Here is a 23,915-nt window from a genome sequence, read left to right as displayed (position 1 = left end):
CCCCCCACAACACCCCCCCCCACGCGCACCCGCGGGCCGTCGGCCGGAACCCCGCCTCACCGACAGGCCGCACTCCCTGCCCTCCAGTCCCGGCTAAGGCAACCGGCTCCCACCTCTCAGCCCGCTGGCGCCTGGCCCTGCGCGAGAAGACCCTGCGTCCTGCACTCTTTCCGTACCGTGGCCTTTGCCCGACCACCGCCAGGGATGACACCCGAGACAACGGTGGCTTCCTCTCGTCACTGTCACGCACTCACGATCCTCGGGCTTGGGAGCTTCCCCGGGACTGCTCCCCCCACCCCCACCCCCACCCCCACCCCGCCCCACGAAGGCAAGCCCGGGTATCCCAGCAGAGGCGGGCTGCCGACTAGGGAACCCGTCGTCCTCCAGGGAAGTCGGGCCAGCGCGCAGACTGGTGCCCCTTGCCTGGGCGTCCCCTTGGAAGCCAAGCAGAGTTCCAGCTGCTACAGCAATGACTGAAAAGCCCCGCCGCTGGCTTTCGGCCCGGCCCACACAACGTGTCGTGAGCCGGGCTGGGCAGAGAAGGGATCAAGAGCTGGGGGGGGGGGGGAGTTCTCTGTTTGCTCCTGCGCCCTTGAGACGGGGGCAGGGGGTAGGGGGCCGCGGGACTCCTTTCACACCCAGTGTCGGCTACAAGTCTATCCCGACACCCGTGAGTCGCCACCGGCTCCGGCCGGCCTGGCCCAAGGCGGTGGCCCGCCGCCCGACTCCGCCGCTCTGTGCTCTGGCTCGCCGGGCCTCTCCGGATTGCTTTTCGCGCCTGTCACTCCCGGGCAGCCTGACCCGGGTGTGGGCTCCCACCTGCTCTGCCGGCATCCCGGCCAAAGCCGCGGACACAGCTGGAGCGCAGACCCCAGTGGCGGCCGGGGTATCCGGGCCCTGCCACGCGGCCGACCCGGTCGGAGGAGATCCCCCAGGATGGGGAGCAGTGATGTGTCAGGCGCCAGGCTTGGCCTCACCCAAGCAGCTCTGAGGAGGAATCCAGAACCTCTCCGGGGCCAGACACAAGAGCCAGCGAGTGGGTTCCCGAACCCGGCTCCTTTCGCCCGCCATCAGCGCCCCCAGTCACTGCCTGAGCACACGGGGCAGCAACAGAGAGGGTTTGTCACTAGGCGGCCCAGGCGCGCGAAGGAGCCGGGGGAAGACTCAAGTCTCCAGTCTCAGGTGCGCCCTCCCCCAGGATAGGAGAGTTCTGGGGATGCGCTCACGTTCAAAGCTGATTGCAGGCTCGCCGGAGAGCAGGAGACTCAGCAGGCGCGAAGCCTAGAGGGTTTCTGGAGCAACTAAGATCACCGGCGGTCGGAGCGCGGCGTGCTCCCGCGCGCGCACACGGACTCCAGCGTAGGTGTGTCTTTGGGTGCTGGTGGTGGTGCTGCTGCTGGTGGTGGTGTACCCCCTGGCGGCCAGGGCCGGGAAGAACTGTCGCAAGCGGGCGACGGGCAAGGACGAGGGGGGAAAGTGAAAAGGCATAAAGGTTGGGAGGGCTCAGAGTGGCAAGGATCAGTGAAGCTGGACGCCGCGTGTGGCGGGCGTCCATAAGGGTGCGTCTTCGGGACACGGGTGGTGTGAGCGAGCGGACCAAGGCCTTGGCCAAAAGGGGTGAGAGAGGAGGAAGAAGAAAGGCTTCCCTGACCGGGAATCGAACCCGGGCCGCGGCGGTGAGAGCGCCGAATCCTAACCACTAGACCACCAGGGAGCGTGGGGTGCCTTCACCACGCGGGTGCCATCTGGGGCCAGCGCCTCGGTCCCAAGTGCTGGGCGCTACCTGGGCACCTGGCGCGGTCCCCGTGGGTGCCCGTGGGTTCGCATGGCAACCTGGTGCAGCCGCCCGCCACCGGCTGCCCCTTGATGCTGGGGGCACCCTCAAAAGAATGCAGTGCTCGTCCTCCACCCTGCTTCGCCTGGCCTCGCCTCGCTTCGCCTCGCCTCGCCTCGCCTCGCCTGGGCTCCTTCCCCGCGCCCGCCCACCAGCAGGAGGACGCGCGCACTCACAGGCATGCTACCTCCCACCGAGCCCGCCGGGCCAGAGCCAGGTCGGCCGAGGCCCCGGCCTCGTCAAAAGGACGACTCGCTGCGTTGGCCGGGAATCGAACCCGGGTCAACTGCTTGGAAGGCAGCTATGCTCACCACTATACCACCAACGCCATCCGGCCGAGAGAGCCTCTCCGCGCTGGCCCCGGGCTGCCGAGCGGCGCCCCGAAGTCGTCGTGCCACCGGCGCCTCCTCTCCGGGGGAGGCCCTGAACCAGCGCTGCGGGGCGAGGCCTCGGTCGGCCGGCTCAGGGTCTTCTCCCCTCCAGCGACCCAGCCCGTGCACCCTGGCTGGGAGCCCTTTTCCACACCCACGCGGGGCGCGGCCGTTGGTCTGTGGCGACAGAAGCTCCGGGCGAGGAGGAAGGCACGGATGCCTGGGGAGGGGTGTGGACGGGGGGGGGGGACCGTGAGGACGGCGTGCCAGGGACGAAGTGGCATCCTGCGCCCAACTGGAGAGCAGGGGGCGCCGAGGGCCGGCGGCGGCACGGAGAGCTAGAGGCCGGGGCGCAGCTGCGGCGGCGACCACCACCAAAAAGAGGGCGACTGCCTCCCCGTCGGGGAATCGAACCCCGGTCTCCCGCGTGACAGGCGGGGATACTCACCACTATACTAACGAGGACGGCGGCGCCCGCCGTCGTGGCGCCGGTCCCCTCTCCGACGCCTAGCCCGGCCCCCTTGCCCCTGCCGGTCCACCGCCGGACGCCACGGAGGCACCCTCAAGGAGTTCGACACCACCTGGCCCTGGCCCTGGCCCTGGCCCTGGCCTTAGCCCACGCCCTGGCCCGGTGCCTGGTGCCTGGTGCCCGGAGAACGACCCTGTGCGCTCTGCCGGCTTCCCACTGCGCGGGCATCCCAGTGTCGGTGTAAGCAGGGGGGCCAGGGAGCTAGCGAGCACGGCGGCCGACAGGAGGAGGAGCACGATGCGCCGGCTGGGCTCCTGCCAGCACAGACGGTTAGTGGTACCTGGCCGGGCTCGGTGGGGGATGCGACCGCACCGATGCGCGGACTTGGCTTTCTCCCGGCGCGCCAGGCCCGTCCGTCCGGCGCGCGCGCAGACCGCCGGGCACGGCGCACCACCGAGCCAGCCAAGGACACCCGCGCCAACGCCGGGTCCCAGCCAGGCGAGCCGCCGGGCGCTCAGGCCCGCCGTCAGGATGGCCGAGCGGTCTAAGGCGCTGCGTTCAGGTCGCAGTCTCCCCTGGAGGCGTGGGTTCGAATCCCACTCCTGACAGGCCCACCTTTTGGCTGCCGCGCGGGCCCTTTCCGGATCTCTCCCGTGGGCAAAATCCGCCTCTGGGCCCCCGCCCGCCCGTCGCCTATCTCTCTCGGCCCTGCAGAGGACCCTGTTCCCGTCGTGCCAGACTGTGGCCGCCAGGCTCCTTCGCTCCAGGGCCTTTCCAAACCACCCACGCCTGCCGGCCACTCCACAACGCAGCAGTTCAGAGGTAGAGACCTCTCTGAGCGCCACGCACCGTCGGGTCACCGGGCGTGGCAAGACAGCCCAGCCCCGGGACCATGGCCCTCGTGAGTGGCGGGGAGAGAACCCTAGAACCGGATCCCCACCGGTGACGGCCGAGCCGCGGCCACGACCCTACCACGAACCCCACGTGGGCAGCGGCTGCCTAATTCCTGCCCACCACGTCCGTGCTGGTTGGGGCCCGCCTCACCCGACCCGGGCTCGGCCCCTGCGACCGGGACTTCGCGGGTGGACGGAGGCAGCCACCGAGCCACAGGTCCCCTGGCCTGATTGGGGTTCCCGTGAGGGCAAAGCCCGGACCGGCTCCTGGCTTCTTCAGGCGGCAGCGGACAAGGCGGTCTGGGGGGGCCTGGGCTGGCCCGGAAGGTGCAGGGTCCGGAGGTTCGCGCCAGCGCTTCGCGGGGGCACACGCACGCACACACCCCGCCGGCGGCCGGACCCCCGGGGCCCCGGCAGGGTGCCTGGAGCCCCTCCTTTAGGAACGGCCCATCCAGCCCCCAACCCTCGGTCCCGGTCCCGAGCAGCAGCTCCTCACCGGAGGCGGTGACCACTGTCGGGCGGTTGCGTGGAGGCGCCTGCCATCGGTGCATGGGTGGTTCAGTGGTAGAATTCTCGCCTGCCACGCGGGAGGCCCGGGTTCGATTCCCGGCCCATGCAGCACTCGGTCCCCTTTTGGTCCCGCAGCCCCGACGTCTAGGCCGCCGCTGTGCACACCTCCCTGAGCCCGGACCCCACAGCCTGCGCTGCGCTGCGCTGCGCTGCAGCTCGCTCTGCCCTCTCTGCCCTCGAGCGCCGCGGCGGCCGCTCCGGTGCCTCTCTGACCGTTCCTTCCGTGCAGGACCCATTCGCCCACCACCGTGCCAGACACCAGACTTCTCGGTGCTTCTCTCTCCGTTGCCTTAACCTCTGCTTCCGTCACACTCATTTCGCTTCCATGGAAGCCGGCAGGCACCTCGCCCGCAGATCTACCGCGGGACACCAAGGCACCTCTCCCAAGAGTGACACGCCGCGGCCCCTTAGGGACTCACGGCCTCCATTGCAGGGCACGAAGGATTCCAAAGGCCTTGCAGTGATATCATCCCGTTGGTCCCCGAAATCTCCCTCCTCAACCCCCACCCCGCCACAACTCTCACCGCTCCCCACCCACACCCACGCACACGTCGCCTGTTCCGAAATCACTCTGTTGGGGGGGGGGCCCGCGGGGGACCCTGCTTGGCCCTTGTGCTTTGCGGCTCTTTGCATCTGGATCGCAAGCACCCGGGGACCCCGGCCCACGTGCCTTCCCTACCCGCTTTTTCACACCTCACCTAGACACGCTCCCCCGCCCCCCAGCCCCACCCCACCCCCGCACCCACTCGTCGCTCTCGTCGCTTCCTTCCGCGCACGGCACCCCTATCTCGGACGGGAGTGGGAGGGCCTCTCGGACCGGCGCCCAATACGGTTCGTGGGCGCCTCCTCCCCACAGACTGGCGTCGACAGTCCTACTTGGTCATCCCCGCGGACCCACGGACCCTGAGCCGACCGCTCACGGACCCCCGCCGTCCCGGCCTCCTTCGGACTCCTCAGTCCCGCCACCCGGACCGGGCAGACGGGCGCCAGGCCGGTTGACACCTACCCCCGCCCCCCCCCCCCACAACACCCCCCCCCACGCGCACCCGCGGGCCGTCGGCCGGAACCCCGCCTCACCGACAGGCCGCACTCCCTGCCCTCCAGTCCCGGCTAAGGCAACCGGCTCCCACCTCTCAGCCCGCTGGCGCCTGGCCCTGCGCGAGAAGACCCTGCGTCCTGCACTCTTTCCGTACCGTGGCCTTTGCCCGACCACCGCCAGGGATGACACCCGAGACAACGGTGGCTTCCTCTCGTCACTGTCACGCACTCACGATCCTCGGGCTTGGGAGCTTCCCCGGGACTGCTCCCCCCACCCCCCCCCCCCCCCCCACCCCGCCCCACGAAGGCAAGCCCGGGTATCCCAGCAGAGGCGGGCTGCCGACTAGGGAACCCGTCGTCCTCCAGGGAAGTCGGGCCAGCGCGCAGACTGGTGCCCCTTGCCTGGGCGTCCCCTTGGAAGCCAAGCAGAGTTCCAGCTGCTACAGCAATGACTGAAAAGCCCCGCCGCTGGCTTTCGGCCCGGCCCACACAACGTGTCGTGAGCCGGGCTGGGCAGAGAAGGGATCAAGAGCTGGGGGGGGGGGGAGTTCTCTGTTTGCTCCTGCGCCCTTGAGACGGGGGCAGGGGGTAGGGGGCCGCGGGACTCCTTTCACACCCAGTGTCGGCTACAAGTCTATCCCGACACCCGTGAGTCGCCACCGGCTCCGGCCGGCCTGGCCCAAGGCGGTGGCCCGCCGCCCGACTCCGCCGCTCTGTGCTCTGGCTCGCCGGGCCTCTCCGGATTGCTTTTCGCGCCTGTCACTCCCGGGCAGCCTGACCCGGGTGTGGGCTCCCACCTGCTCTGCCGGCATCCCGGCCAAAGCCGCGGACACAGCTGGAGCGCAGACCCCAGTGGCGGCCGGGGTATCCGGGCCCTGCCACGCGGCCGACCCGGTCGGAGGAGATCCCCCAGGATGGGGAGCAGTGATGTGTCAGGCGCCAGGCTTGGCCTCACCCAAGCAGCTCTGAGGAGGAATCCAGAACCTCTCCGGGGCCAGACACAAGAGCCAGCGAGTGGGTTCCCGAACCCGGCTCCTTTCGCCCGCCATCAGCGCCCCCAGTCACTGCCTGAGCACACGGGGCAGCAACAGAGAGGGTTTGTCACTAGGCGGCCCAGGCGCGCGAAGGAGCCGGGGGAAGACTCAAGTCTCCAGTCTCAGGTGCGCCCTCCCCCAGGATAGGAGAGTTCTGGGGATGCGCTCACGTTCAAAGCTGATTGCAGGCTCGCCGGAGAGCAGGAGACTCAGCAGGCGCGAAGCCTAGAGGGTTTCTGGAGCAACTAAGATCACCGGCGGTCGGAGCGCGGCGTGCTCCCGCGCGCGCACACGGACTCCAGCGTAGGTGTGTCTTTGGGTGCTGGTGGTGGTGCTGCTGCTGGTGGTGGTGTACCCCCTGGCGGCCAGGGCCGGGAAGAACTGTCGCAAGCGGGCGACGGGCAAGGACGAGGGGGGAAAGTGAAAAGGCATAAAGGTTGGGAGGGCTCAGAGTGGCAAGGATCAGTGAAGCTGGACGCCGCGTGTGGCGGGCGTCCATAAGGGTGCGTCTTCGGGACACGGGTGGTGTGAGCGAGCGGACCAAGGCCTTGGCCAAAAGGGGTGAGAGAGGAGGAAGAAGAAAGGCTTCCCTGACCGGGAATCGAACCCGGGCCGCGGCGGTGAGAGCGCCGAATCCTAACCACTAGACCACCAGGGAGCGTGGGGTGCCTTCACCACGCGGGTGCCATCTGGGGCCAGCGCCTCGGTCCCAAGTGCTGGGCGCTACCTGGGCACCTGGCGCGGTCCCCGTGGGTGCCCGTGGGTTCACATGGCAACCTGGTGCAGCCGCCCGCCACCGGCTGCCCCTTGATGCTGGGGGCACCCTCAAAAGAATGCAGTGCTCGTCCTCCACCCTGCTTCGCCTGGCCTCGCCTCGCTTCGCCTCGCCTCGCCTCGCCTGGGCTCCTTCCCCGCGCCCGCCCACCAGCAGGAGGACGCGCGCACTCACAGGCATGCTACCTCCCACCGAGCCCGCCGGGCCAGAGCCAGGTCGGCCGAGGCCCCGGCCTCGTCAAAAGGACGACTCGCTGCGTTGGCCGGGAATCGAACCCGGGTCAACTGCTTGGAAGGCAGCTATGCTCACCACTATACCACCAACGCCATCCGGCCGAGAGAGCCTCTCCGCGCTGGCCCCGGGCTGCCGAGCGGCGCCCCGAAGTCGTCGTGCCACCGGCGCCTCCTCTCCGGGGGAGGCCCTGAACCAGCGCTGCGGGGCGAGGCCTCGGTCGGCCGGCTCAGGGTCTTCTCCCCTCCAGCGACCCAGCCCGTGCACCCTGGCTGGGAGCCCTTTTCCACACCCACGCGGGGCGCGGCCGTTGGTCTGTGGCGACAGAAGCTCCGGGCGAGGAGGAAGGCACGGATGCCTGGGGAGGGGTGTGGACGGGGGGGGGGGGGGGACCGTGAGGACGGCGTGCCAGGGACGAAGTGGCATCCTGCGCCCAACTGGAGAGCAGGGGGCGCCGAGGGCCGGCGGCGGCACGGAGAGCTAGAGGCCGGGGCGCAGCTGCGGCGGCGACCACCACCAAAAAGAGGGCGACTGCCTCCCCGTCGGGGAATCGAACCCCGGTCTCCCGCGTGACAGGCGGGGATACTCACCACTATACTAACGAGGACGGCGGCGCCCGCCGTCGTGGCGCCGGTCCCCTCTCCGACGCCTAGCCCGGCCCCCTTGCCCCTGCCGGTCCACCGCCGGACGCCACGGAGGCACCCTCAAGGAGTTCGACACCACCTGGCCCTGGCCCTGGCCCTGGCCCTGGCCTTAGCCCACGCCCTGGCCCGGTGCCTGGTGCCTGGTGCCCGGAGAACGACCCTGTGCGCTCTGCCGGCTTCCCACTGCGCGGGCATCCCAGTGTCGGTGTAAGCAGGGGGGCCAGGGAGCTAGCGAGCACGGCGGCCGACAGGAGGAGGAGCACGATGCGCCGGCTGGGCTCCTGCCAGCACAGACGGTTAGTGGTACCTGGCCGGGCTCGGTGGGGGATGCGACCGCACCGATGCGCGGACTTGGCTTTCTCCCGGCGCGCCAGGCCCGTCCGTCCGGCGCGCGCGCAGACCGCCGGGCACGGCGCACCACCGAGCCAGCCAAGGACACCCGCGCCAACGCCGGGTCCCAGCCAGGCGAGCCGCCGGGCGCTCAGGCCCGCCGTCAGGATGGCCGAGCGGTCTAAGGCGCTGCGTTCAGGTCGCAGTCTCCCCTGGAGGCGTGGGTTCGAATCCCACTCCTGACAGGCCCACCTTTTGGCTGCCGCGCGGGCCCTTTCCGGATCTCTCCCGTGGGCAAAATCCGCCTCTGGGCCCCCGCCCGCCCGTCGCCTATCTCTCTCGGCCCTGCAGAGGACCCTGTTCCCGTCGTGCCAGACTGTGGCCGCCAGGCTCCTTCGCTCCAGGGCCTTTCCAAACCACCCACGCCTGCCGGCCACTCCACAACGCAGCAGTTCAGAGGTAGAGACCTCTCTGAGCGCCACGCACCGTCGGGTCACCGGGCGTGGCAAGACAGCCCAGCCCCGGGACCATGGCCCTCGTGAGTGGCGGGGAGAGAACCCTAGAACCGGATCCCCACCGGTGACGGCCGAGCCGCGGCCACGACCCTACCACGAACCCCACGTGGGCAGCGGCTGCCTAATTCCTGCCCACCACGTCCGTGCTGGTTGGGGCCCGCCTCACCCGACCCGGGCTCGGCCCCTGCGACCGGGACTTCGCGGGTGGACGGAGGCAGCCACCGAGCCACAGGTCCCCTGGCCTGATTGGGGTTCCCGTGAGGGCAAAGCCCGGACCGGCTCCTGGCTTCTTCAGGCGGCAGCGGACAAGGCGGTCTGGGGGGGCCTGGGCTGGCCCGGAAGGTGCAGGGTCCGGAGGTTCGCGCCAGCGCTTCGCGGGGGCACACGCACGCACACACCCCGCCGGCGGCCGGACCCCCGGGGCCCCGGCAGGGTGCCTGGAGCCCCTCCTTTAGGAACGGCCCATCCAGCCCCCAACCCTCGGTCCCGGTCCCGAGCAGCAGCTCCTCACCGGAGGCGGTGACCACTGTCGGGCGGTTGCGTGGAGGCGCCTGCCATCGGTGCATGGGTGGTTCAGTGGTAGAATTCTCGCCTGCCACGCGGGAGGCCCGGGTTCGATTCCCGGCCCATGCAGCACTCGGTCCCCTTTTGGTCCCGCAGCCCCGACGTCTAGGCCGCCGCTGTGCACACCTCCCTGAGCCCGGACCCCACAGCCTGCGCTGCGCTGCGCTGCGCTGCAGCTCGCTCTGCCCTCTCTGCCCTCGAGCGCCGCGGCGGCCGCTCCGGTGCCTCTCTGACCGTTCCTTCCGTGCAGGACCCATTCGCCCACCACCGTGCCAGACACCAGACTTCTCGGTGCTTCTCTCTCCGTTGCCTTAACCTCTGCTTCCGTCACACTCATTTCGCTTCCATGGAAGCCGGCAGGCACCTCGCCCGCAGATCTACCGCGGGACACCAAGGCACCTCTCCCAAGAGTGACACGCCGCGGCCCCTTAGGGACTCACGGCCTCCATTGCAGGGCACGAAGGATTCCAAAGGCCTTGCAGTGATATCATCCCGTTGGTCCCCGAAATCTCCCTCCTCAACCCCCACCCCGCCACAACTCTCACCGCTCCCCACCCACACCCACGCACACGTCGCCTGTTCCGAAATCACTCTGTTGGGGGGGGGGCCCGCGGGGGACCCTGCTTGGCCCTTGTGCTTTGCGGCTCTTTGCATCTGGATCGCAAGCACCCGGGGACCCCGGCCCACGTGCCTTCCCTACCCGCTTTTTCACACCTCACCTAGACACGCTCCCCCGCCCCCCAGCCCCACCCCACCCCCGCACCCACTCGTCGCTCTCGTCGCTTCCTTCCGCGCACGGCACCCCTATCTCGGACGGGAGTGGGAGGGCCTCTCGGACCGGCGCCCAATACGGTTCGTGGGCGCCTCCTCCCCACAGACTGGCGTCGACAGTCCTACTTGGTCATCCCCGCGGACCCACGGACCCTGAGCCGACCGCTCACGGACCCCCGCCGTCCCGGCCTCCTTCGGACTCCTCAGTCCCGCCACCCGGACCGGGCAGACGGGCGCCAGGCCGGTTGACACCTACCCCCGCCCTCCCCCCCCACAACACCCCCCCCCACGCGCACCCGCGGGCCGTCGGCCGGAACCCCGCCTCACCGACAGGCCGCACTCCCTGCCCTCCAGTCCCGGCTAAGGCAACCGGCTCCCACCTCTCAGCCCGCTGGCGCCTGGCCCTGCGCGAGAAGACCCTGCGTCCTGCACTCTTTCCGTACCGTGGCCTTTGCCCGACCACCGCCAGGGATGACACCCGAGACAACGGTGGCTTCCTCTCGTCACTGTCACGCACTCACGATCCTCGGGCTTGGGAGCTTCCCCGGGACTGCTCCCCCCACCCCCACCCCCACCCCCACCCCGCCCCACGAAGGCAAGCCCGGGTATCCCAGCAGAGGCGGGCTGCCGACTAGGGAACCCGTCGTCCTCCAGGGAAGTCGGGCCAGCGCGCAGACTGGTGCCCCTTGCCTGGGCGTCCCCTTGGAAGCCAAGCAGAGTTCCAGCTGCTACAGCAATGACTGAAAAGCCCCGCCGCTGGCTTTCGGCCCGGCCCACACAACGTGTCGTGAGCCGGGCTGGGCAGAGAAGGGATCAAGAGCTGGGGGGGGGGGGGAGTTCTCTGTTTGCTCCTGCGCCCTTGAGACGGGGGCAGGGGGTAGGGGGCCGCGGGACTCCTTTCACACCCAGTGTCGGCTACAAGTCTATCCCGACACCCGTGAGTCGCCACCGGCTCCGGCCGGCCTGGCCCAAGGCGGTGGCCCGCCGCCCGACTCCGCCGCTCTGTGCTCTGGCTCGCCGGGCCTCTCCGGATTGCTTTTCGCGCCTGTCACTCCCGGGCAGCCTGACCCGGGTGTGGGCTCCCACCTGCTCTGCCGGCATCCCGGCCAAAGCCGCGGACACAGCTGGAGCGCAGACCCCAGTGGCGGCCGGGGTATCCGGGCCCTGCCACGCGGCCGACCCGGTCGGAGGAGATCCCCCAGGATGGGGAGCAGTGATGTGTCAGGCGCCAGGCTTGGCCTCACCCAAGCAGCTCTGAGGAGGAATCCAGAACCTCTCCGGGGCCAGACACAAGAGCCAGCGAGTGGGTTCCCGAACCCGGCTCCTTTCGCCCGCCATCAGCGCCCCCAGTCACTGCCTGAGCACACGGGGCAGCAACAGAGAGGGTTTGTCACTAGGCGGCCCAGGCGCGCGAAGGAGCCGGGGGAAGACTCAAGTCTCCAGTCTCAGGTGCGCCCTCCCCCAGGATAGGAGAGTTCTGGGGATGCGCTCACGTTCAAAGCTGATTGCAGGCTCGCCGGAGAGCAGGAGACTCAGCAGGCGCGAAGCCTAGAGGGTTTCTGGAGCAACTAAGATCACCGGCGGTCGGAGCGCGGCGTGCTCCCGCGCGCGCACACGGACTCCAGCGTAGGTGTGTCTTTGGGTGCTGGTGGTGGTGCTGCTGCTGGTGGTGGTGTACCCCCTGGCGGCCAGGGCCGGGAAGAACTGTCGCAAGCGGGCGACGGGCAAGGACGAGGGGGGAAAGTGAAAAGGCATAAAGGTTGGGAGGGCTCAGAGTGGCAAGGATCAGTGAAGCTGGACGCCGCGTGTGGCGGGCGTCCATAAGGGTGCGTCTTCGGGACACGGGTGGTGTGAGCGAGCGGACCAAGGCCTTGGCCAAAAGGGGTGAGAGAGGAGGAAGAAGAAAGGCTTCCCTGACCGGGAATCGAACCCGGGCCGCGGCGGTGAGAGCGCCGAATCCTAACCACTAGACCACCAGGGAGCGTGGGGTGCCTTCACCACGCGGGTGCCATCTGGGGCCAGCGCCTCGGTCCCAAGTGCTGGGCGCTACCTGGGCACCTGGCGCGGTCCCCGTGGGTGCCCGTGGGTTCACATGGCAACCTGGTGCAGCCGCCCGCCACCGGCAGCCCCTTGATGCTGGGGGCACCCTCAAAAGAATGCAGTGCTCGTCCTCCACCCTGCTTCGCCTGGCCTCGCCTCGCTTCGCCTCGCCTCGCCTCGCCTGGGCTCCTTCCCCGCGCCCGCCCACCAGCAGGAGGACGCGCGCACTCACAGGCATGCTACCTCCCACCGAGCCCGCCGGGCCAGAGCCAGGTCGGCCGAGGCCCCGGCCTCGTCAAAAGGACGACTCGCTGCGTTGGCCGGGAATCGAACCCGGGTCAACTGCTTGGAAGGCAGCTATGCTCACCACTATACCACCAACGCCATCCGGCCGAGAGAGCCTCTCCGCGCTGGCCCCGGGCTGCCGAGCGGCGCCCCGAAGTCGTCGTGCCACCGGCGCCTCCTCTCCGGGGGAGGCCCTGAACCAGCGCTGCGGGGCGAGGCCTCGGTCGGCCGGCTCAGGGTCTTCTCCCCTCCAGCGACCCAGCCCGTGCACCCTGGCTGGGAGCCCTTTTCCACACCCACGCGGGGCGCGGCCGTTGGTCTGTGGCGACAGAAGCTCCGGGCGAGGAGGAAGGCACGGATGCCTGGGGAGGGGTGTGGACGGGGGGGGGGGGGGGACCGTGAGGACGGCGTGCCAGGGACGAAGTGGCATCCTGCGCCCAACTGGAGAGCAGGGGGCGCCGAGGGCCGGCGGCGGCACGGAGAGCTAGAGGCCGGGGCGCAGCTGCGGCGGCGACCACCACCAAAAAGAGGGCGACTGCCTCCCCGTCGGGGAATCGAACCCCGGTCTCCCGCGTGACAGGCGGGGATACTCACCACTATACTAACGAGGACGGCGGCGCCCGCCGTCGTGGCGCCGGTCCCCTCTCCGACGCCTAGCCCGGCCCCCTTGCCCCTGCCGGTCCACCGCCGGACGCCACGGAGGCACCCTCAAGGAGTTCGACACCACCTGGCCCTGGCCCTGGCCCTGGCCTTAGCCCACGCCCTGGCCCGGTGCCTGGTGCCTGGTGCCCGGAGAACGACCCTGTGCGCTCTGCCGGCTTCCCACTGCGCGGGCATCCCAGTGTCGGTGTAAGCAGGGGGGCCAGGGAGCTAGCGAGCACGGCGGCCGACAGGAGGAGGAGCACGATGCGCCGGCTGGGCTCCTGCCAGCACAGACGGTTAGTGGTACCTGGCCGGGCTCGGTGGGGGATGCGACCGCACCGATGCGCGGACTTGGCTTTCTCCCGGCGCGCCAGGCCCGTCCGTCCGGCGCGCGCGCAGACCGCCGGGCACGGCGCACCACCGAGCCAGCCAAGGACACCCGCGCCAACGCCGGGTCCCAGCCAGGCGAGCCGCCGGGCGCTCAGGCCCGCCGTCAGGATGGCCGAGCGGTCTAAGGCGCTGCGTTCAGGTCGCAGTCTCCCCTGGAGGCGTGGGTTCGAATCCCACTCCTGACAGGCCCACCTTTTGGCTGCCGCGCGGGCCCTTTCCGGATCTCTCCCGTGGGCAAAATCCGCCTCTGGGCCCCCGCCCGCCCGTCGCCTATCTCTCTCGGCCCTGCAGAGGACCCTGTTCCCGTCGTGCCAGACTGTGGCCGCCAGGCTCCTTCGCTCCAGGGCCTTTCCAAACCACCCACGCCTGCCGGCCACTCCACAACGCAGCAGTTCAGAGGTAGAGACCTCTCTGAGCGCCACGCACCGTCGGGTCACCGGGCGTGGCAAGACAGCCCAGCCCCGGGACCATGGCCCTCGTGAGTGGCGGGGAGAGAACCCTAGAACCGGATCCCCACCGGTGACGGCCGAGCCGCGGCCACGACCCTACCACGAACCCCACGTGGGCAGCGGCTGCCTAATTCCTGCCCACCACGTCCGTGCTGGTTGGGGCCCGCCTCACCCGACCCGGGCTCGGCCCCTGCGACCGGGACTTCGCGGGTGGACGGAGGCAGCCACCGAGCCACAGGTCCCCTGGCCTGATTGGGGTTCCCGTGAGGGCAAAGCCCGGACCGGCTCCTGGCTTCTTCAGGCGGCAGCGGACAAGGCGGTCTGGGGGGGCCTGGGCTGGCCCGGAAGGTGCAGGGTCCGGAGGTTCGCGCCAGCGCTTCGCGGGGGCACACGCACGCACACACCCCGCCGGCGGCCGGACCCCCGGGGCCCCGGCAGGGTGCCTGGAGCCCCTCCTTTAGGAACGGCCCATCCAGCCCCCAACCCTCGGTCCCGGTCCCGAGCAGCAGCTCCTCACCGGAGGCGGTGACCACTGTCGGGCGGTTGCGTGGAGGCGCCTGCCATCGGTGCATGGGTGGTTCAGTGGTAGAATTCTCGCCTGCCACGCGGGAGGCCCGGGTTCGATTCCCGGCCCATGCAGCACTCGGTCCCCTTTTGGTCCCGCAGCCCCGACGTCTAGGCCGCCGCTGTGCACACCTCCCTGAGCCCGGACCCCACAGCCTGCGCTGCGCTGCGCTGCGCTGCAGCTCGCTCTGCCCTCTCTGCCCTCGAGCGCCGCGGCGGCCGCTCCGGTGCCTCTCTGACCGTTCCTTCCGTGCAGGACCCATTCGCCCACCACCGTGCCAGACACCAGACTTCTCGGTGCTTCTCTCTCCGTTGCCTTAACCTCTGCTTCCGTCACACTCATTTCGCTTCCATGGAAGCCGGCAGGCACCTCGCCCGCAGATCTACCGCGGGACACCAAGGCACCTCTCCCAAGAGTGACACGCCGCGGCCCCTTAGGGACTCACGGCCTCCATTGCAGGGCACGAAGGATTCCAAAGGCCTTGCAGTGATATCATCCCGTTGGTCCCCGAAATCTCCCTCCTCAACCCCCACCCCGCCACAACTCTCACCGCTCCCCACCCACACCCACGCACACGTCGCCTGTTCCGAAATCACTCTGTTGGGGGGGGGGCCCGCGGGGGACCCTGCTTGGCCCTTGTGCTTTGCGGCTCTTTGCATCTGGATCGCAAGCACCCGGGGACCCCGGCCCACGTGCCTTCCCTACCCGCTTTTTCACACCTCACCTAGACACGCTCCCCCGCCCCCCAGCCCCACCCCACCCCCGCACCCACTCGTCGCTCTCGTCGCTTCCTTCCGCGCACGGCACCCCTATCTCGGACGGGAGTGGGAGGGCCTCTCGGACCGGCGCCCAATACGGTTCGTGGGCGCCTCCTCCCCACAGACTGGCGTCGACAGTCCTACTTGGTCATCCCCGCGGACCCACGGACCCTGAGCCGACCGCTCACGGACCCCCGCCGTCCCGGCCTCCTTCGGACTCCTCAGTCCCGCCACCCGGACCGGGCAGACGGGCGCCAGGCCGGTTGACACCTACCCCCGCCCTCCCCCCCCACAACACCCCCCCCCACGCGCACCCGCGGGCCGTCGGCCGGAACCCCGCCTCACCGACAGGCCGCACTCCCTGCCCTCCAGTCCCGGCTAAGGCAACCGGCTCCCACCTCTCAGCCCGCTGGCGCCTGGCCCTGCGCGAGAAGACCCTGCGTCCTGCACTCTTTCCGTACCGTGGCCTTTGCCCGACCACCGCCAGGGATGACACCCGAGACAACGGTGGCTTCCTCTCGTCACTGTCACGCACTCACGATCCTCGGGCTTGGGAGCTTCCCCGGGACTGCTCCCCCCACCCCCACCCCCACCCCCACCCCGCCCCACGAAGGCAAGCCCGGGTATCCCAGCAGAGGCGGGCTGCCGACTAGGGAACCCGTCGTCCTCCAGGGAAGTCGGGCCAGCGCGCAGACTGGTGCCCCTTGCCTGGGCGTCCCCTTGGAAGCCAAGCAGAGTTCCAGCTGCTACAGCAATGACTGAAAAGCCCCGCCGCTGGCTTTCGGCCCGGCCCACACAACGTGTCGTGAGCCGGGCTGGGCAGAGAAGGGATCAAGAGCTGGGGGGGGGGGGGAGTTCTCTGTTTGCTCCTGCGCCCTTGAGACGGGGGCAGGGGGTAGGGGGCCGCGGGACTCCTTTCACACCCAGTGTCGGCTACAAGTCTATCCCGACACCCGTGAGTCGCCACCGGCTCCGGCCGGCCTGGCCCAAGGCGGTGGCCCGCCGCCCGACTCCGCCGCTCTGTGCTCTGGCTCGCCGGGCCTCTCCGGATTGCTTTTCGCGCCTGTCACTCCCGGGCAGCCTGACCCGGGTGTGGGCTCCCACCTGCTCTGCCGGCATCCCGGCCAAAGCCGCGGACACAGCTGGAGCGCAGACCCCAGTGGCGGCCGGGGTATCCGGGCCCTGCCACGCGGCCGACCCGGTCGGAGGAGATCCCCCAGGATGGGGAGCAGTGATGTGTCAGGCGCCAGGCTTGGCCTCACCCAAGCAGCTCTGAGGAGGAATCCAGAACCTCTCCGGGGCCAGACACAAGAGCCAGCGAGTGGGTTCCCGAACCCGGCTCCTTTCGCCCGCCATCAGCGCCCCCAGTCACTGCCTGAGCACACGGGGCAGCAACAGAGAGGGTTTGTCACTAGGCGGCCCAGGCGCGCGAAGGAGCCGGGGGAAGACTCAAGTCTCCAGTCTCAGGTGCGCCCTCCCCCAGGATAGGAGAGTTCTGGGGATGCGCTCACGTTCAAAGCTGATTGCAGGCTCGCCGGAGAGCAGGAGACTCAGCAGGCGCGAAGCCTAGAGGGTTTCTGGAGCAACTAAGATCACCGGCGGTCGGAGCGCGGCGTGCTCCCGCGCGCGCACACGGACTCCAGCGTAGGTGTGTCTTTGGGTGCTGGTGGTGGTGCTGCTGCTGGTGGTGGTGTACCCCCTGGCGGCCAGGGCCGGGAAGAACTGTCGCAAGCGGGCGACGGGCAAGGACGAGGGGGGAAAGTGAAAAGGCATAAAGGTTGGGAGGGCTCAGAGTGGCAAGGATCAGTGAAGCTGGACGCCGCGTGTGGCGGGCGTCCATAAGGGTGCGTCTTCGGGACACGGGTGGTGTGAGCGAGCGGACCAAGGCCTTGGCCAAAAGGGGTGAGAGAGGAGGAAGAAGAAAGGCTTCCCTGACCGGGAATCGAACCCGGGCCGCGGCGGTGAGAGCGCCGAATCCTAACCACTAGACCACCAGGGAGCGTGGGGTGCCTTCACCACGCGGGTGCCATCTGGGGCCAGCGCCTCGGTCCCAAGTGCTGGGCGCTACCTGGGCACCTGGCGCGGTCCCCGTGGGTGCCCGTGGGTTCACATGGCAACCTGGTGCAGCCGCCCGCCACCGGCAGCCCCTTGATGCTGGGGGCACCCTCAAAAGAATGCAGTGCTCGTCCTCCACCCTGCTTCGCCTGGCCTCGCCTCGCTTCGCCTCGCCTCGCCTCGCCTGGGCTCCTTCCCCGCGCCCGCCCACCAGCAGGAGGACGCGCGCACTCACAGGCATGCTACCTCCCACCGAGCCCGCCGGGCCAGAGCCAGGTCGGCCGAGGCCCCGGCCTCGTCAAAAGGACGACTCGCTGCGTTGGCCGGGAATCGAACCCGGGTCAACTGCTTGGAAGGCAGCTATGCTCACCACTATACCACCAACGCCATCCGGCCGAGAGAGCCTCTCCGCGCTGGCCCCGGGCTGCCGAGCGGCGCCCCGAAGTCGTCGTGCCACCGGCGCCTCCTCTCCGGGGGAGGCCCTGAACCAGCGCTGCGGGGCGAGGCCTCGGTCGGCCGGCTCAGGGTCTTCTCCCCTCCAGCGACCCAGCCCGTGCACCCTGGCTGGGAGCCCTTTTCCACACCCACGCGGGGCGCGGCCGTTGGTCTGTGGCGACAGAAGCTCCGGGCGAGGAGGAAGGCACGGATGCCTGGGGAGGGGTGTGGACGGGGGGGGGGGGGGGCCCGTGGGGGCGGCGGGCCAGGGAGGAAGTGGCATCCTGCGCCCAACTGGAGAGCAGGGGGCGCCGAGGGCCGGCGGCGGCACGGAGAGCTAGAGGCCGGGGCGCAGCTGCGGCGGCGACCACCACCAAAAAGAGGGCGACTGCCTCCCCGTCGGGGAATCGAACCCCGGTCTCCCGCGTGACAGGCGGGGATACTCACCACTATACTAACGAGGACGGCGGCGCCCGCCGTCGTGGCGCCGGTCCCCTCTCCGACGCCTAGCCCGGCCCCCTTGCCCCTGCCGGTCCACCGCCGGACGCCACGGAGGCACCCTCAAGGAGTTCGACACCACCTGGCCCTGGCCCTGGCCTTAGCCCACGCCCTGGCCCGGTGCCTGGTGCCTGGTGCCCGGAGAACGACCCTGTGCGCTCTGCCGGCTTCCCACTGCGCGGGCATCCCAGTGTCGGTGTAAGCAGGGGGGCCAGGGAGCTAGCGAGCACGGCGGCCGACAGGAGGAGGAGCACGATGCGCCGGCTGGGCTCCTGCCAGCACAGACGGTTAGTGGTACCTGGCCGGGCTCGGTGGGGGATGCGACCGCACCGATGCGCGGACTTGGCTTTCTCCCGGCGCGCCAGGCCCGTCCGTCCGGCGCGCGCGCAGACCGCCGGGCACGGCGCACCACCGAGCCAGCCAAGGACACCCGCGCCAACGCCGGGTCCCAGCCAGGCGAGCCGCCGGGCGCTCAGGCCCGCCGTCAGGATGGCCGAGCGGTCTAAGGCGCTGCGTTCAGGTCGCAGTCTCCCCTGGAGGCGTGGGTTCGAATCCCACTCCTGACAGGCCCACCTTTTGGCTGCCGCGCGGGCCCTTTCCGGATCTCTCCCGTGGGCAAAATCCGCCTCTGGGCCCCCGCCCGCCCGTCGCCTATCTCTCTCGGCCCTGCAGAGGACCCTGTTCCCGTCGTGCCAGACTGTGGCCGCCAGGCTCCTTCGCTCCAGGGCCTTTCCAAACCACCCACGCCTGCCGGCCACTCCACAACGCAGCAGTTCAGAGGTAGAGACCTCTCTGAGCGCCACGCACCGTCGGGTCACCGGGCGTGGCAAGACAGCCCAGCCCCGGGACCATGGCCCTCGTGAGTGGCGGGGAGAGAACCCTAGAACCGGATCCCCACCGGTGACGGCCGAGCCGCGGCCACGACCCTACCACGAACCCCACGTGGGCAGCGGCTGCCTAATTCCTGCCCACCACGTCCGTGCTGGTTGGGGCCCGCCTCACCCGACCCGGGCTCGGCCCCTGCGACCGGGACTTCGCGGGTGGACGGAGGCAGCCACCGAGCCACAGGTCCCCTGGCCTGATTGGGGTTCCCGTGAGGGCAAAGCCCGGACCGGCTCCTGGCTTCTTCAGGCGGCAGCGGACAAGGCGGTCTGGGGGGGCCTGGGCTGGCCCGGAAGGTGCAGGGTCCGGAGGTTCGCGCCAGCGCTTCGCGGGGGCACACGCACGCACACACCCCGCCGGCGGCCGGACCCCCGGGGCCCCGGCAGGGTGCCTGGAGCCCCTCCTTTAGGAACGGCCCATCCAGCCCCCAACCCTCGGTCCCGGTCCCGAGCAGCAGCTCCTCACCGGAGGCGGTGACCACTGTCGGGCGGTTGCGTGGAGGCGCCTGCCATCGGTGCATGGGTGGTTCAGTGGTAGAATTCTCGCCTGCCACGCGGGAGGCCCGGGTTCGATTCCCGGCCCATGCAGCACTCGGTCCCCTTTTGGTCCCGCAGCCCCGACGTCTAGGCCGCCGCTGTGCACACCTCCCTGAGCCCGGACCCCACAGCCTGCGCTGCGCTGCGCTGCGCTGCAGCTCGCTCTGCCCTCTCTGCCCTCGAGCGCCGCGGCGGCCGCTCCGGTGCCTCTCTGACCGTTCCTTCCGTGCAGGACCCATTCGCCCACCACCGTGCCAGACACCAGACTTCTCGGTGCTTCTCTCTCCGTTGCCTTAACCTCTGCTTCCGTCACACTCATTTCGCTTCCATGGAAGCCGGCAGGCACCTCGCCCGCAGATCTACCGCGGGACACCAAGGCACCTCTCCCAAGAGTGACACGCCGCGGCCCCTTAGGGACTCACGGCCTCCATTGCAGGGCACGAAGGATTCCAAAGGCCTTGCAGTGATATCATCCCGTTGGTCCCCGAAATCTCCCTCCTCAACCCCCACCCCGCCACAACTCTCACCGCTCCCCACCCACACCCACGCACACGTCGCCTGTTCCGAAATCACTCTGTTGGGGGGGGGGCCCGCGGGGGACCCTGCTTGGCCCTTGTGCTTTGCGGCTCTTTGCATCTGGATCGCAAGCACCCGGGGACCCCGGCCCACGTGCCTTCCCTACCCGCTTTTTCACACCTCACCTAGACACGCTCCCCCGCCCCCCAGCCCCACCCCACCCCCGCACCCACTCGTCGCTCTCGTCGCTTCCTTCCGCGCACGGCACCCCTATCTCGGACGGGAGTGGGAGGGCCTCTCGGACCGGCGCCCAATACGGTTCGTGGGCGCCTCCTCCCCACAGACTGGCGTCGACAGTCCTACTTGGTCATCCCCGCGGACCCACGGACCCTGAGCCGACCGCTCACGGACCCCCGCCGTCCCGGCCTCCTTCGGACTCCTCAGTCCCGCCACCCGGACCGGGCAGACGGGCGCCAGGCCGGTTGACACCTACCCCCGCCCTCCCCCCCCACAACACCCCCCCCCACGCGCACCCGCGGGCCGTCGGCCGGAACCCCGCCTCACCGACAGGCCGCACTCCCTGCCCTCCAGTCCCGGCTAAGGCAACCGGCTCCCACCTCTCAGCCCGCTGGCGCCTGGCCCTGCGCGAGAAGACCCTGCGTCCTGCACTCTTTCCGTACCGTGGCCTTTGCCCGACCACCGCCAGGGATGACACCCGAGACAACGGTGGCTTCCTCTCGTCACTGTCACGCACTCACGATCCTCGGGCTTGGGAGCTTCCCCGGGACTGCTCCCCCCACCCCCACCCCCACCCCCACCCCGCCCCACGAAGGCAAGCCCGGGTATCCCAGCAGAGGCGGGCTGCCGACTAGGGAACCCGTCGTCCTCCAGGGAAGTCGGGCCAGCGCGCAGACTGGTGCCCCTTGCCTGGGCGTCCCCTTGGAAGCCAAGCAGAGTTCCAGCTGCTACAGCAATGACTGAAAAGCCCCGCCGCTGGCTTTCGGCCCGGCCCACACAACGTGTCGTGAGCCGGGCTGGGCAGAGAAGGGATCAAGAGCTGGGGGGGGGGGGGAGTTCTCTGTTTGCTCCTGCGCCCTTGAGACGGGGGCAGGGGGTAGGGGGCCGCGGGACTCCTTTCACACCCAGTGTCGGCTACAAGTCTATCCCGACACCCGTGAGTCGCCACCGGCTCCGGCCGGCCTGGCCCAAGGCGGTGGCCCGCCGCCCGACTCCGCCGCTCTGTGCTCTGGCTCGCCGGGCCTCTCCGGATTGCTTTTCGCGCCTGTCACTCCCGGGCAGCCTGACCCGGGTGTGGGCTCCCACCTGCTCTGCCGGCATCCCGGCCAAAGCCGCGGACACAGCTGGAGCGCAGACCCCAGTGGCGGCCGGGGTATCCGGGCCCTGCCACGCGGCCGACCCGGTCGGAGGAGATCCCCCAGGATGGGGAGCAGTGATGTGTCAGGCGCCAGGCTTGGCCTCACCCAAGCAGCTCTGAGGAGGAATCCAGAACCTCTCCGGGGCCAGACACAAGAGCCAGCGAGTGGGTTCCCGAACCCGGCTCCTTTCGCCCGCCATCAGCGCCCCCAGTCACTGCCTGAGCACACGGGGCAGCAACAGAGAGGGTTTGTCACTAGGCGGCCCAGGCGCGCGAAGGAGCCGGGGGAAGACTCAAGTCTCCAGTCTCAGGTGCGCCCTCCCCCAGGATAGGAGAGTTCTGGGGATGCGCTCACGTTCAAAGCTGATTGCAGGCTCGCCGGAGAGCAGGAGACTCAGCAGGCGCGAAGCCTAGAGGGTTTCTGGAGCAACTAAGATCACCGGCGGTCGGAGCGCGGCGTGCTCCCGCGCGCGCACACGGACTCCAGCGTAGGTGTGTCTTTGGGTGCTGGTGGTGGTGCTGCTGCTGGTGGTGGTGTACCCCCTGGCGGCCAGGGCCGGGAAGAACTGTCGCAAGCGGGCGACGGGCAAGGACGAGGGGGGAAAGTGAAAAGGCATAAAGGTTGGGAGGGCTCAGAGTGGCAAGGATCAGTGAAGCTGGACGCCGCGTGTGGCGGGCGTCCATAAGGGTGCGTCTTCGGGACACGGGTGGTGTGAGCGAGCGGACCAAGGCCTTGGCCAAAAGGGGTGAGAGAGGAGGAAGAAGAAAGGCTTCCCTGACCGGGAATCGAACCCGGGCCGCGGCGGTGAGAGCGCCGAATCCTAACCACTAGACCACCAGGGAGCGTGGGGTGCCTTCACCACGCGGGTGCCATCTGGGGCCAGCGCCTCGGTCCCAAGTGCTGGGCGCTACCTGGGCACCTGGCGCGGTCCCCGTGGGTGCCCGTGGGTTCACATGGCAACCTGGTGCAGCCGCCCGCCACCGGCTGCCCCTTGATGCTGGGGGCACCCTCAAAAGAATGCAGTGCTCGTCCTCCACCCTGCTTCGCCTGGCCTCGCCTCGCTTCGCCTCGCCTCGCCTCGCCTGGGCTCCTTCCCCGCGCCCGCCCACCAGCAGGAGGACGCGCGCACTCACAGGCATGCTACCTCCCACCGAGCCCGCCGGGCCAGAGCCAGGTCGGCCGAGGCCCCGGCCTCGTCAAAAGGACGACTCGCTGCGTTGGCCGGGAATCGAACCCGGGTCAACTGCTTGGAAGGCAGCTATGCTCACCACTATACCACCAACGCCATCCGGCCGAGAGAGCCTCTCCGCGCTGGCCCCGGGCTGCCGAGCGGCGCCCCGAAGTCGTCGTGCCACCGGCGCCTCCTCTCCGGGGGAGGCCCTGAACCAGCGCTGCGGGGCGAGGCCTCGGTCGGCCGGCTCAGGGTCTTCTCCCCTCCAGCGACCCAGCCCGTGCACCCTGGCTGGGAGCCCTTTTCCACACCCACGCGGGGCTCGGCCGTTGGTCTGTGGCGACAGAAGCTCCGGGCGAGGAGGAAGGCACGGATGCCTGGGGAGGGGTGTGGACGGGGGACCGTGAGGACGGCGTGCCAGGGACGAAGTGGCATCCTGCGCCCAACTGGAGAGCAGGGGGCGCCGAGGGCCGGCGGCGGCACGGAGAGCTAGAGGCCGGGGCGCAGCTGCGGCGGCGACCACCACCAAAAAGAGGGCGACTGCCTCCCCGTCGGGGAATCGAACCCCGGTCTCCCGCGTGACAGGCGGGGATACTCACCACTATACTAACGAGGACGGCGGCGCCCGCCGTCGTGGCGCCGGTCCCCTCTCCGACGCCTAGCCCGGCCCCCTTGCCCCTGCCGGTCCACCGCCGGAAGCCACGGAGGCACCCTCAAGGAGTTCGACACCACCTGGCCCTGGCCCCTGGCCTTAGCCCACGCCCTGGCCCGGTGCCTGGAGAACGACCCTGTGCGCTCTGCCGGCTTCCCACTGCGCGGGCATCCCAGTGTCGGTGTAAGCAGGGGGGCCAGGGAGCTAGCGAGCACGGCCGCCGACAGCAGGATTGCTCACTGCGCCTGGTGGGCTCCCGCCAGCAGACGTTTTGTGTTACTTTGCCGGTCTCGGTATGGGCTGTTATCTCCCAGTTCCTCTGATTTGCCTCTTCTCTTCTATGCCATCTCTGATTGGCACAGCCAATAGACAGTCCAGCCTTTTCGGGTATCTTCATTTGCGTTTTCTGTTTGGCTAGAAATCCCTTGCTTTGGTTCTCTCTTATTTTCCATTTTGACCTGTTTGCCTACGTAAATGAATTGCAGGTTTTTTCCGCTAAATTCTTGTCTTTCTGAGAAGACGATTTCAAATGTTTTCGAAAATATTTTATGCTTTTGAGTGTGTGCTCACGCACACAAAGTGTTAAGCACAACAAAAGCGTTCTGTGAGAAACTATGAACTCTTTG

The 23,915-nt window shown here is 69.5% G+C and overlaps 23 non-coding genes across 23 annotated transcripts; 8 read left to right on the top strand and 15 right to left on the bottom strand.

Moving 5' to 3' along the window:
* Positions 1-1,642: 1,642 nt before the first annotated feature.
* Trnae-cuc (transfer RNA glutamic acid (anticodon CUC)) lies at positions 1,643-1,714 on the bottom strand. Its single transcript has one exon. It is a non-coding gene; the product is annotated as a tRNA-Glu (tRNA).
* Positions 1,715-2,090: 376 nt separating this feature from the next.
* Trnag-ucc (transfer RNA glycine (anticodon UCC)) lies at positions 2,091-2,162 on the bottom strand. The gene has a single exon. It is a non-coding gene; the product is annotated as a tRNA-Gly (tRNA).
* A 436-nt stretch (positions 2,163-2,598) lies between these two features.
* Trnad-guc (transfer RNA aspartic acid (anticodon GUC)) lies at positions 2,599-2,670 on the bottom strand. The gene has a single exon. It is a non-coding gene; the product is annotated as a tRNA-Asp (tRNA).
* Positions 2,671-3,199: 529 nt separating this feature from the next.
* Positions 3,200-3,282, top strand: Trnal-cag (transfer RNA leucine (anticodon CAG)). The gene has a single exon. It is a non-coding gene; the product is annotated as a tRNA-Leu (tRNA).
* An 832-nt stretch (positions 3,283-4,114) lies between these two features.
* On the top strand, positions 4,115-4,185 carry Trnag-gcc (transfer RNA glycine (anticodon GCC)). Its single transcript has one exon. It is a non-coding gene; the product is annotated as a tRNA-Gly (tRNA).
* A 2,610-nt stretch (positions 4,186-6,795) lies between these two features.
* Positions 6,796-6,867, bottom strand: Trnae-cuc (transfer RNA glutamic acid (anticodon CUC)). The gene has a single exon. It is a non-coding gene; the product is annotated as a tRNA-Glu (tRNA).
* A 371-nt stretch (positions 6,868-7,238) lies between these two features.
* On the bottom strand, positions 7,239-7,310 carry Trnag-ucc (transfer RNA glycine (anticodon UCC)). Its single transcript has one exon. It is a non-coding gene; the product is annotated as a tRNA-Gly (tRNA).
* Positions 7,311-7,750: 440 nt separating this feature from the next.
* On the bottom strand, positions 7,751-7,822 carry Trnad-guc (transfer RNA aspartic acid (anticodon GUC)). The gene has a single exon. It is a non-coding gene; the product is annotated as a tRNA-Asp (tRNA).
* Positions 7,823-8,351: 529 nt separating this feature from the next.
* Trnal-cag (transfer RNA leucine (anticodon CAG)) lies at positions 8,352-8,434 on the top strand. Its single transcript has one exon. It is a non-coding gene; the product is annotated as a tRNA-Leu (tRNA).
* Positions 8,435-9,266: 832 nt separating this feature from the next.
* Trnag-gcc (transfer RNA glycine (anticodon GCC)) lies at positions 9,267-9,337 on the top strand. Its single transcript has one exon. It is a non-coding gene; the product is annotated as a tRNA-Gly (tRNA).
* A 2,611-nt stretch (positions 9,338-11,948) lies between these two features.
* On the bottom strand, positions 11,949-12,020 carry Trnae-cuc (transfer RNA glutamic acid (anticodon CUC)). Its single transcript has one exon. It is a non-coding gene; the product is annotated as a tRNA-Glu (tRNA).
* A 371-nt stretch (positions 12,021-12,391) lies between these two features.
* Positions 12,392-12,463, bottom strand: Trnag-ucc (transfer RNA glycine (anticodon UCC)). The gene has a single exon. It is a non-coding gene; the product is annotated as a tRNA-Gly (tRNA).
* Positions 12,464-12,903: 440 nt separating this feature from the next.
* Positions 12,904-12,975, bottom strand: Trnad-guc (transfer RNA aspartic acid (anticodon GUC)). The gene has a single exon. It is a non-coding gene; the product is annotated as a tRNA-Asp (tRNA).
* A 523-nt stretch (positions 12,976-13,498) lies between these two features.
* Positions 13,499-13,581, top strand: Trnal-cag (transfer RNA leucine (anticodon CAG)). The gene has a single exon. It is a non-coding gene; the product is annotated as a tRNA-Leu (tRNA).
* An 832-nt stretch (positions 13,582-14,413) lies between these two features.
* On the top strand, positions 14,414-14,484 carry Trnag-gcc (transfer RNA glycine (anticodon GCC)). Its single transcript has one exon. It is a non-coding gene; the product is annotated as a tRNA-Gly (tRNA).
* Positions 14,485-17,095: 2,611 nt separating this feature from the next.
* Trnae-cuc (transfer RNA glutamic acid (anticodon CUC)) lies at positions 17,096-17,167 on the bottom strand. Its single transcript has one exon. It is a non-coding gene; the product is annotated as a tRNA-Glu (tRNA).
* Positions 17,168-17,538: 371 nt separating this feature from the next.
* Trnag-ucc (transfer RNA glycine (anticodon UCC)) lies at positions 17,539-17,610 on the bottom strand. The gene has a single exon. It is a non-coding gene; the product is annotated as a tRNA-Gly (tRNA).
* Positions 17,611-18,050: 440 nt separating this feature from the next.
* Positions 18,051-18,122, bottom strand: Trnad-guc (transfer RNA aspartic acid (anticodon GUC)). Its single transcript has one exon. It is a non-coding gene; the product is annotated as a tRNA-Asp (tRNA).
* Positions 18,123-18,639: 517 nt separating this feature from the next.
* Trnal-cag (transfer RNA leucine (anticodon CAG)) lies at positions 18,640-18,722 on the top strand. The gene has a single exon. It is a non-coding gene; the product is annotated as a tRNA-Leu (tRNA).
* An 832-nt stretch (positions 18,723-19,554) lies between these two features.
* Positions 19,555-19,625, top strand: Trnag-gcc (transfer RNA glycine (anticodon GCC)). The gene has a single exon. It is a non-coding gene; the product is annotated as a tRNA-Gly (tRNA).
* Positions 19,626-22,236: 2,611 nt separating this feature from the next.
* Trnae-cuc (transfer RNA glutamic acid (anticodon CUC)) lies at positions 22,237-22,308 on the bottom strand. The gene has a single exon. It is a non-coding gene; the product is annotated as a tRNA-Glu (tRNA).
* A 371-nt stretch (positions 22,309-22,679) lies between these two features.
* Positions 22,680-22,751, bottom strand: Trnag-ucc (transfer RNA glycine (anticodon UCC)). Its single transcript has one exon. It is a non-coding gene; the product is annotated as a tRNA-Gly (tRNA).
* A 430-nt stretch (positions 22,752-23,181) lies between these two features.
* On the bottom strand, positions 23,182-23,253 carry Trnad-guc (transfer RNA aspartic acid (anticodon GUC)). The gene has a single exon. It is a non-coding gene; the product is annotated as a tRNA-Asp (tRNA).
* Between the last annotated feature and the right edge of the window lie 662 nt (positions 23,254-23,915).

The sequence above is a fragment of the Marmota monax genome, unplaced genomic scaffold, assembly GCF_021218885.2.
Source record: "Marmota monax isolate L192 unplaced genomic scaffold, Marmota_monax_Labrador192_F-V1.1 WCK01_AAM20220418_F8-fsc00145, whole genome shotgun sequence".
Lineage (NCBI taxonomy): Eukaryota > Metazoa > Chordata > Mammalia > Rodentia > Sciuridae > Marmota > Marmota monax.
This window is presented reverse-complemented; position numbering and strand designations above follow the sequence as displayed.